Below are 14,419 nucleotides of genomic sequence, written 5' to 3'. Positions count from 1 at the left end.
TTTTCGAGAATCTCGATGATATCCGGAGCCCCCTCGCCGACTTTCGGCTTCTCAAAATCGCCTCCGAAGTAAGCGTACACTTTCTTGGGCACAAGGACCTCGCGCGGCTGCACCTCATTTCCCGCTCTGCGAAAACCCCCACGTCAGCGTTGCACATTTCCCTAAAACACTTTGATCATCCACTTGAGCAGGTCTGCTCTTTTTGCCACTCGGCCCCTCCCTCGTTTCCGTTCCAAGACGTTGAAAAAGGCGTTTTTGAGCGCGAAGGCCGGAATGGGAATTTCCATGGGGGGAATCCCCCCGGTGTAGAGCGACTTAGTCTCGGGGCACCCCACCCCCGGGCCTTAAGGGGACAGCAGCGTCTTGCAGGACAGAAAACCCCCGCTTTCCCTCGGGCAAGAGGGGTGATTTACCGCTATTCGGTCCGAAAAGCTCTCGCCAAGTTCCCATCTGCCTTTTTGCTGAGGTGGCCCTTGAATGTCGGAGGCGTAGCGCTGGTCTCAGACGCCCTTGGGGCCCAGGGAAGGGGGGCACCGGCACCAGGCGACCCCCACGAGTGGAGCGGGTATGGCTCCCCCCCAGCGAAGGACAGGGGAAAAGCCCACCTGGGTCCTTGTCCCCCAGGGGAACAACGCTCGTCGTTGTCATGCGGGGTAGGCATTCAGGTAGCTCTAAGAGGCTGTAGAAGTTTCAATGAGGTTTTGCCCGAAAGTTTGGTGTGCCTGTTTTGACCCGATTTTTGAGCCTGTGTCCACAGTCTAAAACCTCCCGCTCGTTGTTCCACTCCCCTGACCTCAACATGGGGGAATTTTTGAAAGAAAAATGTAAGTCAAACCCGGTGCATATAAGCGTGTGCCTCGGATGAACCCCCTACGAGGTCAGGGTCCCCTCGTAAGTTTTTGCTTGTAATGCTACCCATCGGAAAATAATCGACTTTCCCTTTTTGGATGCTGTGCTCACTCCCCCCCTCCCCCTACTAAAAGTCAACACTGAATCACTGCAGACTATGATGTCACTCAAGCCCACCTGTTTGAGTAAAGATTTTGCTTCTGCGGATCAGTTTTTTCGGGGGGTTGGGTTTTATCCTTGATGATTTTCCTTTTTCGGTACATTTTGAGATATACCCACATTTTTTTTGTTTTCAAAGGGCACGTACCCCCGCTCACTGGTTTCCCTCATGAACCATTGCTGCGGAGCGGTAGGTTGAGTGTGGCATTTCAGGCAGCAAAAGCAAGGCCGTGGCCGTACTTGTCTGGCTGCAGAGGTTTGGCTTTAAGACCCAGGAGGAGAGCCACACACCGGAGATGCCATGGGTGCTCCAGGTGAAGCCCGGTGGACTTTTGGTTAAAACCACTGTGTCTGGTGTACCCCGCGGGACTTTACAGTCATAACAGAGCTGCAGAAGTCCTCCTGTGCTGCATGACAGGATGCACAGACAATAGAGGAGAGGTGGGGAATTCATAGCTGTTGCTGCGTCTGATTTTTGTGATGGAGAAGAGGTCGTCTTTTAGTTGGATTATAAGTTTTACATCTTTTTTTTCGCTTCACTTCAGTTTTTCATACAAATATCTAGTTCCTCTTCCCCCTTTGCAGAAAAGCCTGGTGTGATAAAAAAAAATTGCTTCATTTTATAATTATTTTTAATTATTGTGAAATGAAATAGTACTATGACAAAAATATTTGGTTCTCCAACAGTATAAAAGCATACGTACAAGATTTCTATAAAGAAAAAAATAAACAGGTGGGGAAAAAAAAACACAACCTCTTCTATTTCCTTCGTAAGTAGTTGGGCATGATGCCCCTTGGCAGAATACCCGAGAGTCAGATATGAAAGGCTTCGCCAGCTTTAACCCCAGACAGCTGCAAGACTCCAGGGGTTTTAATGGAGCACCCGTGGAGGGAGTGTGGCACCCTCACTAAACAGGAAGCTCTGAGCCCCTCCCTGTTGCAGAAAAAACACTTGGGGGTGCAATTAAATGGGCAGTGTGCACATAAAAACGTGGCGTCTTCACACCCAAGAATTTTCCCTTGGTCCCATGGCTTTGGGCCCCCTTAGAGTGTCCAGAAAGCGGTTATCCCTGGTGGAGAAGGTGTTCACGAGGCGGGGGCGCAGTTCCCCCAAGCCAGCCTGTCTTATAAGCCGGGGGGTTAAATTTCCATCATTTCAATACTAGAGTGTAATTGGAGAATTTTGTAATCAAATCATTATGGGGCTGAATGTAAGCAAGAAGTTCTTTATGGTGATCTTCGACAGAAATCCTTTTTTTTAGAAGTTTTTTCCCCCTAGTGATGAAAACTTTACTCGATTGTGACAAGGGGAGCCCCAAGCCTGCGCAGGAGGTAGGCCCCCACCCATGGAGGTGAGAGGCCCCCCAGCAGCGTGAGGGACCACTATCTTGGGCGGTTGGATGTGACTGAAAGGGGGACAGAGCGTGGTGACAGACTACCCAAGGCTCGAAGGAGACCTTGGACAACAGTTCGGAAACTTTCAAGCATCATCCCGAACCGATCACTGTCAAAGCCCCTCATACCGTCCTCAGGGTCCTCCATTTCTGCGAAAAAAAAATCACGGGGTTTTCATGTGAGCCTGTCAGATGCGGGGCAGGTTCACTCTCTTGTCGCCGTTTTTTCTCGTCTATTTTTGTGTTTTTTCTTTTTTCATATTCTCTCTCTCACCCAAGGATCTATTTATTAAAAAAGGGGGAATATAATTTAGATAACAAATGCATGCTAAAGTATGATGATAAATATTACAAAGACTTTGTCATGTCTTGAACGTCCAGCTCTGATTATGTTTCATATAGAGTAGACTTTAGCAGAAATTTGGAAAAGGAGAGTTTAATTTTACGAACAGGATTCGAAAAATTGCAAATAGGAAAAGATAGTTCTTACTATTTAATGCTACAGAATGGGGGTGGAACAAAATTTAAAAATATGGTTTTAAAATTAGTAAAGTAAAAAAAACCCATAGATAACCTTAAAAAAGTATATGCAAGTTTATAACTTTTTTAAAAAACAGTCAGGAAGATAAAGAAAAAGAAAAAGAAAGAAAAAAAGAAAAAAAAAAAAAATATTAGTTTATAAGCCAGCAAGCAAAGTAAGAAATAAAAACAACTTATATTTTGTTCCCTGATAAAGGAAAAATGAAAACCTGGAAATCACTAGGCTCTATAGTCCTTGATAAACAGTGTGGTGTTGCAAATTTCAATAAAAAAATCGATTGAAGAATAATTTAGAAATAATTCAAAATAGTAAGTACACGTATTACCAATTTGGCAATAGCAAAAATACAGCCATGCCCACTGTAATGAAAGTTTATTTTTTGCATTTAACATGGTGGTTCTAAAGTGCTTAGTCTAAAGGGAGTCAATTTTTGCCCTACTTATCTCACTTTTTACCCTTTATTTGCCTTTGGAAAGGGTTTTTGCAATATTTCATTGTTTTAAATGATCCCGAGATTTAGATAACAATTTAATAATCATAAAAAAATAACAAAAAGGGACAGAATCGATACAACTATATTAAAAAAAAAAATTTTCCGCCAATTAAAGAATGGAGAAATCGGACGGTCACTAGGACCTACGATAGATCCTTGTGGTGAGCGCATGTGGAGTTTTGTAGAACAAGATTCACAAAAATACAGGGGACAAAATATAAACCCGGGGAAAATTGGGTTAAAAGCAGGGGGTTAAAAAAAAAAAAAAAAAAGTGATGGATACCGGGGGTTTGGTCTGAGTTCCATTTCATCCTTTCGGGGTTTGGGGGTTTTAGTGAATTTGGGGATTTTTGGGCCTCTGGAACCTTGTAACATTATTTTTTCAGGGGGGGGGGGGGTATTTCAGTGATATGATTCACTTTGGGCAAAAAAACAAATAAAAAAAACCGGGCAGAGAAATTTTACATGGACCCTTAAAATTTTTGGGGAAAAAAGTGAATGACCAAAGGCATTAAAATTTGAAATAATTCAAATATCTTGTGTATTTACCTGGTCTTTGTGTTGTACGAAGTTTATTCCATACCTTGAAAACCTTTAAAACCTGTTCTAATATTCAAAATACATTATTTCCGCCTGTCGTGCGAGATCAGCTGTGTCTCTCGGAATGGGGAAAAACCCGGATAGCCCTTGGAAGTCCAAGAGCACCTCCCCCGTGCGAGTTTCCCCTTAGGTAACACCCCGGAAAGGTTTAGTCCATTTTTTATTTTGGTGTGCCCCATCGGATGGGGAAGTTGAGAGCGATGACTACCCCTTCTTCTGATATATCGAGGATGCTTTCGAAAGTTCTTTTTAAATTTTCGCAAATTTTTGGTTGGAAAAAAGATTAATGCATTGAGAAAAGGGTTAGCTACATAAAAAAGGATATTTAATGAAAAAAGGGAAAATAAACACATGTAAGTGTCATCATGGAAATTTAAGTGCAATACGACTCAAAATGTGCGAGTGTCGGGGGAAATTTTGGGCTTAATGTGGTGACTGCTTTTTTGAGGGACTGAAATTTTATCAGCGGGGGTTTCATCTGTTTTTTTGACTTTTCTTCTGAGGCGTGTTATTTGTGTTGTGACCTTTTATTATCGGGTTTTTGCCCCTCATTTGAAATAACACTATGTTTTTTGCACCTGGGATGGGAAAATGTGGCGCAATCTGTGTAGAGGGAGAAAGAGGATGAAGAGTTTGACAGGTCCATCTCAGGTAAGCCAAAAGAGGAGCTTTAGAGGTGTTTTGGGTATGGCCAGGGGAAGTGATAACCTCAGGGGAAGGGGTTTTTTAAGGAACCCCCATTCAACTTCATGATGACTTATATTTAGTATGTCAAGGCTGAAAAAACCCTGCCCATCCTTCTCATGGTCCCAAATTTATTCAGCACAAGGCCCTTTGGGCTGAACCAGACCACCCAAGAAAGAAAAGTGCAGTGCTGTCTTTCCGAACTTGTTTTGACTTGGGGGTACAACCGCACTCGATCGTGCATGAGGCTCGGGTTTGTGTTATAGCAGCACGATTGCGGGATGGGGCCCGATTCTCGGGCAAAAGTTGCTCCCGGCATTCACAAGTATCTGGATGCAGGGGGGTGACCTGTGAGTCCCACATGTAGAGGTGGAAAGCTGAAAGCAATAGCAATTAAAAGTGAACATGATAGTGGAGAAATTGTTCAAAAAACAAAAAAAAATTATATCTACTTATTGGATTTACATGTCTGATATATAAAAACCCACTAACCCCCTGTTTTAAAAGGGAAAAAAGACCAATGATTAAAGGCTTTAGTTTAAAATAAATTTGTAATAGGAAAGAAAAATTTAGTTCCTAAGTAAATTTACCAAAAACGTTTTCAAAGTCCAAACAGTCCCGTAAAAAACAAAGCAAAGGTTCAAAAGTTTAAAAAATGAATCAATTCTTTATTTTCCTGAATTATATAGTAAGAATCAGAAATAAAGGGAAAATATGATTAACCTTTTGGGTCATTATAGAGGTTTTAAGAATTTGTAGGGACGATTCACCTCCTGAATGCGCTCGTGTTTTTCCCAAATACTCAGTTTGTATATTTTTCAGTTTTACAGATTTTATTTTTTCAATTTTTGGGGGCAAATATAAGAAAATTTTGTAAGAAAAAATATATATCAAAAGAAAGGGAAAAACCTGTTTGCTCAGATCACAGTAAGTTTTTTCTGAAACACCCCAATTTGAATCTTAAGTTTATACCCCCAATACCCAATGCCCTATCCCTTCCCTGCCCCCAAAAACTAAACCCAAGAACTGACCAAAGTCTGCCTTTTGCCCCCTCCAGGAATTTTTCCCGCTGCCCCCAAATTTTTCCACGTGTCCGCGGCCCAGTAACCCCGGCCGGTAGAGCGGCGTTCGGGAGCCGCGTCTCTAGGGTCTAATGTGTCCCAGCCTCCAGAAGGAGCGATAGGGCGATGGGTGACCAAACCCTAGCTGCCAGGTCAACAAGGATCCCCGGTCATCGGGGTCGTCATCGGGAGGATGACATGCTGACGGCACCGCGGGGGAGGGAGGAGGAAAATTTCCCCGACGTTTTCCCCCTTCTTACGGCATCAATGAGGTTGGAAAGCGAAAATTCCATATTCCATATATATATATATATATAATATTTTATATATAATATATATATAAAATATATATAATATAATATTAAAATATATATATATATATATATATATATATATATAAATTAATTTTTTTTAATAATAAAAAAAAAAAAAAAAAAAAAAAAAAAGTTAAAATAAAATTTAAATTTATTTATATATATATATATAAATTTAAAATATATATTATATATATTATATATTATTATATATATATTATATATAAGTAATTATAATTTATATATATAATATAAAATTATATATTATTAATAATATAATATATTATATATAAAATTTTAAAAAAAAAAAAAAAAAAAAAAAAAAAAAAAAAAAAAAAAAATATTTATATATATATAAACCAAAAAAAAAAAAAAAAAAAAAAAAAAAAAAAAAAATATATAATATATTTTTTAAAAAATATTATAATATATATATAATTTTTATATATATTAAAATATATAAATTATATATATATATATTTTAAAATTTTAATAAAAATAAAAAATTTTTAAAAAATAATAAAAAATAAAGGGTTTTTTTTAAAAAAAAATTATTTTAATTTTAAAAAAAAAATTTAAAATTATAAAGAGATTTAAAGAGATATCAAAAAATAATGGCAGGCAAAAAAGGGAAAGGGGAATAAAAACCCAACTGTTTTATGTAAAGCAACCGGGAAAAATTTCCCGTTTTAAAACTATTTAAATATATTTCCTTTCCCCTTTTAAGGGCCCTTTTCCCCAAAAACAGGGAAAATTTTTGTTAAAAAACCAATTTTTTTTTTAAAAACAAACCAAAAAGGGAAGAAAACCCTAAAACTAAATTTAAATAAAATATTCGTGTAAAAGGAGGGCACATTCATTTTTTTTCAACCGCACAAACAACCCCACCCCCACCACAAAGTAAAACACAAAACACACACACAACACACACACCACACACACACACAAACAACACCAAACACACAAACATATGTATATAAATTCTTTATCTCACTATAAAATATGCACGCAGAGACAAACGCACAAAACACCACACACACCAAAGTGCGCACCAAAACCACCCACACCCACACACAAAAAACACACACACACACACAACAAAAACCCCCCCCCCACACACACACACACACAAACTGTATATTATAATCTTATTTATTTTAAATAATATATAAAAAACCCCACAAAACAACAACAAAATATTTAAAAAACAAAAAAATAAAAAAACATCAAAAACCCCAAAAACATCCACCCACACACACACACACACACACACACAAACCACCGACCCCCCCACCACACACACCCAAAAAAACAACCCAAATTTATAAAACCAAAATTATTATTATATATTTTTAATTTTAAAATATCAAATAAAACTACAAACAAACAAAAAAAAAAAATATTTAAAAAAAAAAAAACAAAACCCAACCCTCCCAAAAACTTTTTTCCCCATAAACACCAACACAAACAAAACCCCAACCCCAAACCCCAACCCACCCACCACACCACACACACTGAAAAATTGCCAAAACAAAAATAAATTACTCAACAACCAAAAACTGTTTTATTATATATTTTAAAATTTTTTTTAACTATTTAAATATATACGCACCAACCCCCGGGAAAAAACCACAAACAGGAAATATTGTAAAAAAACGCAAACAAAAACCCCCTTTTAAAAATAAAAAAAAAAAAAAAAAAAAAAAAAAAAAAAAAAAAATTTATATTAATTAATATATATATATATATAAAAAAATAATATATATATTTTATTATATAATATATATATATAAAATATATATATAATATATATATATATATTACTTTATAAAAAATTACCTTTCCTGAAAAAAAATTACTCCCTTATTACATGCCTAACTGTTTTCCCCCAACCCCCGATTTCTGAATTTTTCTTTCTGCCTTTTTTAAAAATATTATTAAATTAATTTTTAAAAAAATTTAAAAAATTTATTAATATAAAATTAATTATAATTTTATTTTTTAAAAATAAAAATTTTTAAAAAATATATTATAAATATTTTCTGGGTTTAAAAAAAACTGCAGGGGCCCTTTAAAAAAGGAAACCCCTTGCTCCAAAGGGGCGGTGAAAACTGTCCAAAACAGGGGTGGATATCGGGAAAACATTCGTTTACGAAGGTTTCACCAAATAAAAGTTGGCATTAAGTGAACTTTTTTAAAGGGCAAAAGTTTTTTTTGGGAAAAGGAGAAGGATATTCCCCAATGTATTTTTCTCCGAAAACCCCAAACCAATATTTACAGAAATGAAATTTTTAACCCAAATCGCCCTCATGGGGTTTCAAGGGGCCACATGGGGAAAGGTGAAATTTAAACTCTCGGAAAGACAAAAAAAAAAAGAAAAATTCCCCAAGAAAGAAAAGAAAAATGGGGGAAAAAAACAACGTTTTAAAAATGGTAGATAAAATAAAATAGGGAATAAGTGGGGCCAAATTAAAAGTAAAGGAAAAATTTTTAAAACCCAAAAAAACGAAAAGTTTTTTTCAAAAGAAAAGGAAAAAGCACAAATTGCTATGGCTACCAAAAAAAAATGAAATGCACAATTGGGTACAGCCCCCAATATATCGCTTTAAAAAAAAGAATAAAAAAAAACCCAAAAATTTTTTTAAAAGCTACGCACCAAAAACCAAACAATAGAAAAATGGAAAATTTTAAAATCTTCCAATAATTTTTGAAAAATCCCAAAGAGTTTTAAAAAAAAGGAAAAACCCCCAAGCCGTAGGGAAAAAATATCTAAAAAAAAACCAAAAATTTCCCTTGGAATTGAAAGGGAAAATTTTTTTTTAATTGAACAAAAAAGATGCCAATAAGTTCAAAACCAGTTGAAAAAAGGGGTTTTCAAACAAAAAAAAAACCAAAGATAATTTGCAACCAAAAAGGAAAAATTTAAAAAATGCCCAAAAAAACGGGCCATCAATGACCACCCCCCCAAAAAAGACTCAAAAAGAGGGCGAAAAACCCCTTAAACTCGAAAAAAACCTTGATAAAAAATTCAGAAATTTAATGAAACAAATTTAATATCAAAAGGGGAAAAGATTTAAAACACCCAAAGATTGGAAAAGGGAAAAGAACCCCGGCCCCTGCTAAGAATATCCTAAAAAAAAAAACAAACCCCGGTATGAAAAAACACTAAGTGAAATTGAAACAAAAATCCCTAAAAAAAAAGGGATCAAAATCGTTAAAATAATTTACAAAAAAAACAAAAAAAAAAATTAGAATTGCAAAAAAAAAAAAAATTTTTGAAAAATTTTAGAGAATTTAAAAGTTTAAAAAGCAAAAAAGAATTCCGGAGGGACAAACCAACAAATTTAAATTTTCAAGGAAACAAAAAATAAGATACTTTTTTTTTAGTGATGAAAAGAATCGGAAATGAACAAAATTGTTCCAAAAACCTATCAAAAAATAAAGATTAACAACAACAAATTAGACCAATAAACGAAGTGAAAGCAAACCCGGACGAATTATGCCATAAAAATAAAAATAAAACCCAAAAAAAAAAAAAAAAAAAAAGAAAAAGGGCCCGGGGGGAAATTAAAATAAAAAAAAAATAAAAAAAAAAAAACAAAAAAAAAAAAAAACAAAACCAAAAAAAAAGGGAAACTTTAATAAAAAAGTGGGAAAATGTGAAAATTATTTTTTTTTTTTTCTGGAAAAAATTAAAAAGGAAAAAAATTTGGCCAAAAAGGGCCCTGGGGAAACCGGCTTTTTTTTTTTAAAAAACTTTTTTTTTTTTTTTTTTTTTCCATACCCTAAAAAAAAGGTAGAACCCAAAAAAAAAATAAAAAAATTTTGCAAAAAAGCAGTGAAATTTGGTTTTTAAAGAAGGTTAAAAAAGGGGGGGCCCAAAAAAAGGGTTTTTTCCCCAAAAATTTCCCCAAAAAAAGACTAAATTTTAAAATTTTAAGGAAAAAAAATCAAAAAGGGGCCCTTAGTTTTATCTTATTAAAAATTTATAAATTTAAAAAAAATTTAATAAAGAAACAAAAATAAGTTTCCCAAAAAACCAAAACAATTAAAAGCCTGGGGGAAAAAAAAGAGTTAAAAAAGGGTTTTTAAAAAATGGCCCCCAAAAAAAAGGGGGTTCATTTTCCCACCTCTTTAATAAATTTTGAAAAATAAATTTTAGGTGCCTGGGAAAAGGAAACTTTTGGTGGTTTTGGGGAGGGTCAAAAAAAAAAAAAAAAAAAAATTGAGGGGGTGAAAGTTTTGGGATAATGAAATAAAAATATAGAAAATTTTAAGAAAATTGGAAAAAGGGCGGCAAACCAAGGGAAAAAAATATGGGTCCAAGATAAACGGGGGTTTGAAATAAAAAAAAGAAATCAAGGGGTGATTTGTGGGGGTGGGGGGGGGGTTTTTTGGGCTTTTTTTTTTTTATGTATTTGGAAATAAAAAATTTTAAATCCCCAAAAAAACAATTCCCAATAAACCCTGGAAAAAAGGGGAAGCAATTTTGGCCCCGAGGCTTTAATCAAAAAAAGCAAAGGGGGGGGGGGGGGGGGGGGGGGGGGGGGGGGGGGGGGGGGGGGGGGGGGTTTTTTTTTTTTTTTTTTTTTTTTTTTTTTTTTTTTTTTTTTTTTTGAAAAAAGGGGGGTTGGGGGAAAACAAAAAGTAATTGGGGGGTTTTTTTAAAAAAAGTATTTTTTTTTTTCGGGGGGGGGGGGGGGGGGGGGGGGGGTTTTGGGGGAAAAAAAAAAAACCCCGGGGGGCCCTTGCCACCAATTTTTTGGAAAAAAAAATTTGAAAAGGTTTATTTAAAAGGGAATTTTTCACCCCCCCCCCCCCCCCCCCCCCCCCCCAAAAAAAAAAAAAAAAAAAAAAAAAAAAAAAAAAAAAAAAAAACCCCCCCCGGGGGGCAAATTTTTTAAAAAAATGTATATAAAAATTTAAAATGCCCAACCCAGCGTTTTTAAAAAGGTAGTTTTCCCCCCACCCAAGGTAGGTCAGTGCCTGGGCGAAGAATGTGAGGAGCAAGCTTTTGGGCCCATGCAGGAGGCCCTCTCTTCACGAAAGCTGAGGACAACCCAAAAATTGCAAATCGTGCGGTTGGACGGCATTCAAAACACGCATGCACGTGCACGTGAGCATTCACACTAAATGGAAAGCAAGCTCGCACATGTGCACAACAGGGAAATTTGCAAATTTTGGGTTAGTTTTACCCAATGATGGTGATGCCCGATGCTGCCTTGAGTTCAGTCCGTTATGGCCAAATGCCATGGTGGGCACTTATACAAAACAATCACGCCTGCTAGATGAAAGGCTTCGGAAATTCAACGAGGGAAAAGGAGCCGAGTCCGAATGCATTTATCGTCGCTTGCGACCAGGGTTCTGGGCAATCCACAACCAAACCGTACGGTCTTGCCGTTCTTTGGGGCCACCAATTGTGTGGAGGGAGGAGTAGGGCTGCATGACTCTACCCTTATGGGTGGGTAGAGAAAAATTTGCCTTAGTCGACATGACTTGTGGGTTTGGCCGTCGATTTGTGTGTGTTGTGTGTGTGGGGGTTTGTGTGTGTGTGTGTGTGTGGGGTTGTGTTGTGTGTGTTGTGTGGTGGGGAAAATTGATAAAATAAATACATTTGTAGAAGTCCCCCACACATACATTACAGAACCCCGAGATTTATAACCCTTGACTTGGGAAATTGATATATGCAATCAGTGTTGTCTCGGACAGTGCTATTAATAAATTTAAGATGCAGTTTTCGAGCAACAAAGTAATGTGTAAGAGTATGCGACTTTGACGCTTTGCAATTTTGTAGTGATGGTAAAAAGATTAACACAGCAAATGTAATATATATATATATTTTATTATATATATATATATATATATATATATATATATATGATAATATAAACTTCCTGTTTGAAGGTTTTAAAATTTTTTTTTTCCTGTTTTAAATAATGACTGATATAATTCTTGTTTTAGGAAATAACATATACGGTTGAAGACATATTTTTTTTGCCGAATTTATTCCCCAGCAAACGCGGGTTTACAAAAGGATAAATGGCGGTAGGGAACAGACGATTTGCTTTCCCACAAAATTAGCTCTATCCGACAGACAATTGTTGTATGTTTTCAATTACCACATCTGTTTATAAAGGGGCCTGTAAGTCAAAGCTGTTCAGTTAGGTTCATGTGGCCGCAGCAAGCTCGTGGGAAAAAGGATTTCTCTTGCCTATTTAAGTAGTGAGTGGTGAGTGGTTGGGGTGTGTGTGTGTGTGTTGTGTGTAACCAGGACTTTATAGGAGCGAGGTGTGGTGATCTTAGATAAGAATGAATACATCGAAAAGATGGAAGCATCCTAGAGATAAAACTCAATTCTTTAAAATCGAAGAGACTGACCTCTCTCATTAAAAAAAGAGAAGATCAACTTAAACAGTTAAAAAACCAAAGTAGTTTTAAATTGATAAAGATAAAATTCAACTGTTCACTTCTGGATAAAAAAACCAGGCTTTCTGTATGGTTTCCCAAAAGCCAAAAAAGGCTCCCCTCTTGGGCCCAATACTTTCAGTATTGGCACTTTAACATAAATTCAATTTTTTGTCCATTCTCAAACACGCTATCAATGAATTCAAAATACATGATATTTTCCGTTGTAAAAAAAATTAGTTTTCCCAGGTGACAGTTATAAAAAGAAATTTTTGATTTTACCAATCTTTTCACAAATGTCCCTTTACTAAAAAACAATTGAAATCACTTTGAATCTTGTTCAACAAAACACTCCGTAATGGTTTGAATAAGGTAAAATTTCAAGAAATTGCTAGAAATTCCCACAAAAGATATAACTTCTTTTTTGATGGCAAAATATAACAAAAGATGGATTGGCTAGGGTAGTCCCTTAGGCCCAACACTTGAAAATATTATGTTTTTTCAAAAAAAGAGATGGCTAAAAACGCCCCCGACTTTGGGCCCTTATTATTATAGAATGTTGACGATAAATTTTTTGTTTAAATCACAGCTACAATTTCAGAAATTCCTGCAGTTGGGGAAAGTCTGCACAAAAATAAAAATTTTACTTGTGAGTTAAAACCAATGGAAAAATTCCCTTTCTTGGATGTAGCATAACCAGAGTAAAAAATAGGTTTTCAACGCAACATACAGGAAACCTACATACAACCCTCACACAAAGTTCGATTCCTTCATTCCTATCAAGTAAAAAAACTAATTTGAAAAATCCCCTACAATAGAGCATAAAAAATATCAAATCATACAAATATCCCCAAGGAAATAGACTTACCCCTGAACCTAAGAAGGAAGGGTTTTTCCAGTTGTCATTCAGAGGTCCATCAGGCAAACCCAAAATAAATCTTTTAAAAGAGAACCAGTAAAACTTGCCCCCAAAGAATATCTACAAAAACCTTTCCATACATAGGACCATGATTTAAACTATTAGAAAAAATTTTTAAAACCCTTTGAAAACATACACTATTAACTGTAGTTTAAGGTCTTTTATCGTCCAAAAAACCACCATTGGCCACTATTCGAAGTCAAAGACAAGTTTCCAACTTTTTATGTTCATCTGTATCTATAAATTTACGTGCCAGGCAATGCTGTACTTTGGAAAAAGACTTCTAGGGAATCTTTTCATTCGTGCAGATGAACATAGGGGATCATACAGAAGGGAAAAGCCCATGGGGAAACCCCCATGAATTCCCCCCAGGGGAAAACATGTCAACAAAAACCCATAGCTTGTCTAGAATGATTTCAAAATAATAGATCATCACCTTTGCTTCTGACCTCCCCATTTTAGAAAGTTTGGGATAGGAAGGGACGACCGAAACTTAAGAATATTTAACCTCCCCGAATCCTAATAAATAGTTGACCCTGTTGAAACACCCCTAATTTTTTTACATCCCCAAAGTTCCCAAAATATTACCAAATGTAAAAGGAAAGACAAAAAACGGTGCGTTCGCGATTTTCCTGATATTTTGTACAGTTTTATTTAATTTTTTCATGTTAATTAATTAAAAAATATCTACAGTAATGTTTATTATTCAAATTTAAGAATTTTTATTTTTTTAGACCCCCATAGTTATATGTCGTGTTGATATTGCATCTAAATTGATAAAGGTGACGAACTTACACCGAAAGTTGCAATAAAGATGCTGTTTTTCCAAAGCCTGGGTTTTTTTCCTTATACGCCTCCGTTACCGATGGGAAATTCAATCACACGATTTTACATTTAAAAAAAATATTTAAAAATATATATAAAATTTTATTATTAATATTATATAAATTAATATATAAAGCGAGAGAGAGATAACAGACTGAATTTTTGGGTACGGTCT

General features: G+C 35.7%; 1 pseudogene; it reads right to left on the bottom strand.

The window, feature by feature from the left end:
- Nucleotides 1-870: 870 nt before the first annotated feature.
- LOC119571478 lies at nucleotides 871-2,550 on the bottom strand (annotated as a pseudogene).
- Nucleotides 2,551-14,419: the final 11,869 nt, after the last annotated feature.

The sequence above is a fragment of the Penaeus monodon genome, unplaced genomic scaffold (assembly GCF_015228065.2).
Source record: "Penaeus monodon isolate SGIC_2016 unplaced genomic scaffold, NSTDA_Pmon_1 PmonScaffold_6470, whole genome shotgun sequence".
NCBI classification, from domain to species: domain Eukaryota; kingdom Metazoa; phylum Arthropoda; class Malacostraca; order Decapoda; family Penaeidae; genus Penaeus; species Penaeus monodon.
This window is presented reverse-complemented; position numbering and strand designations above follow the sequence as displayed.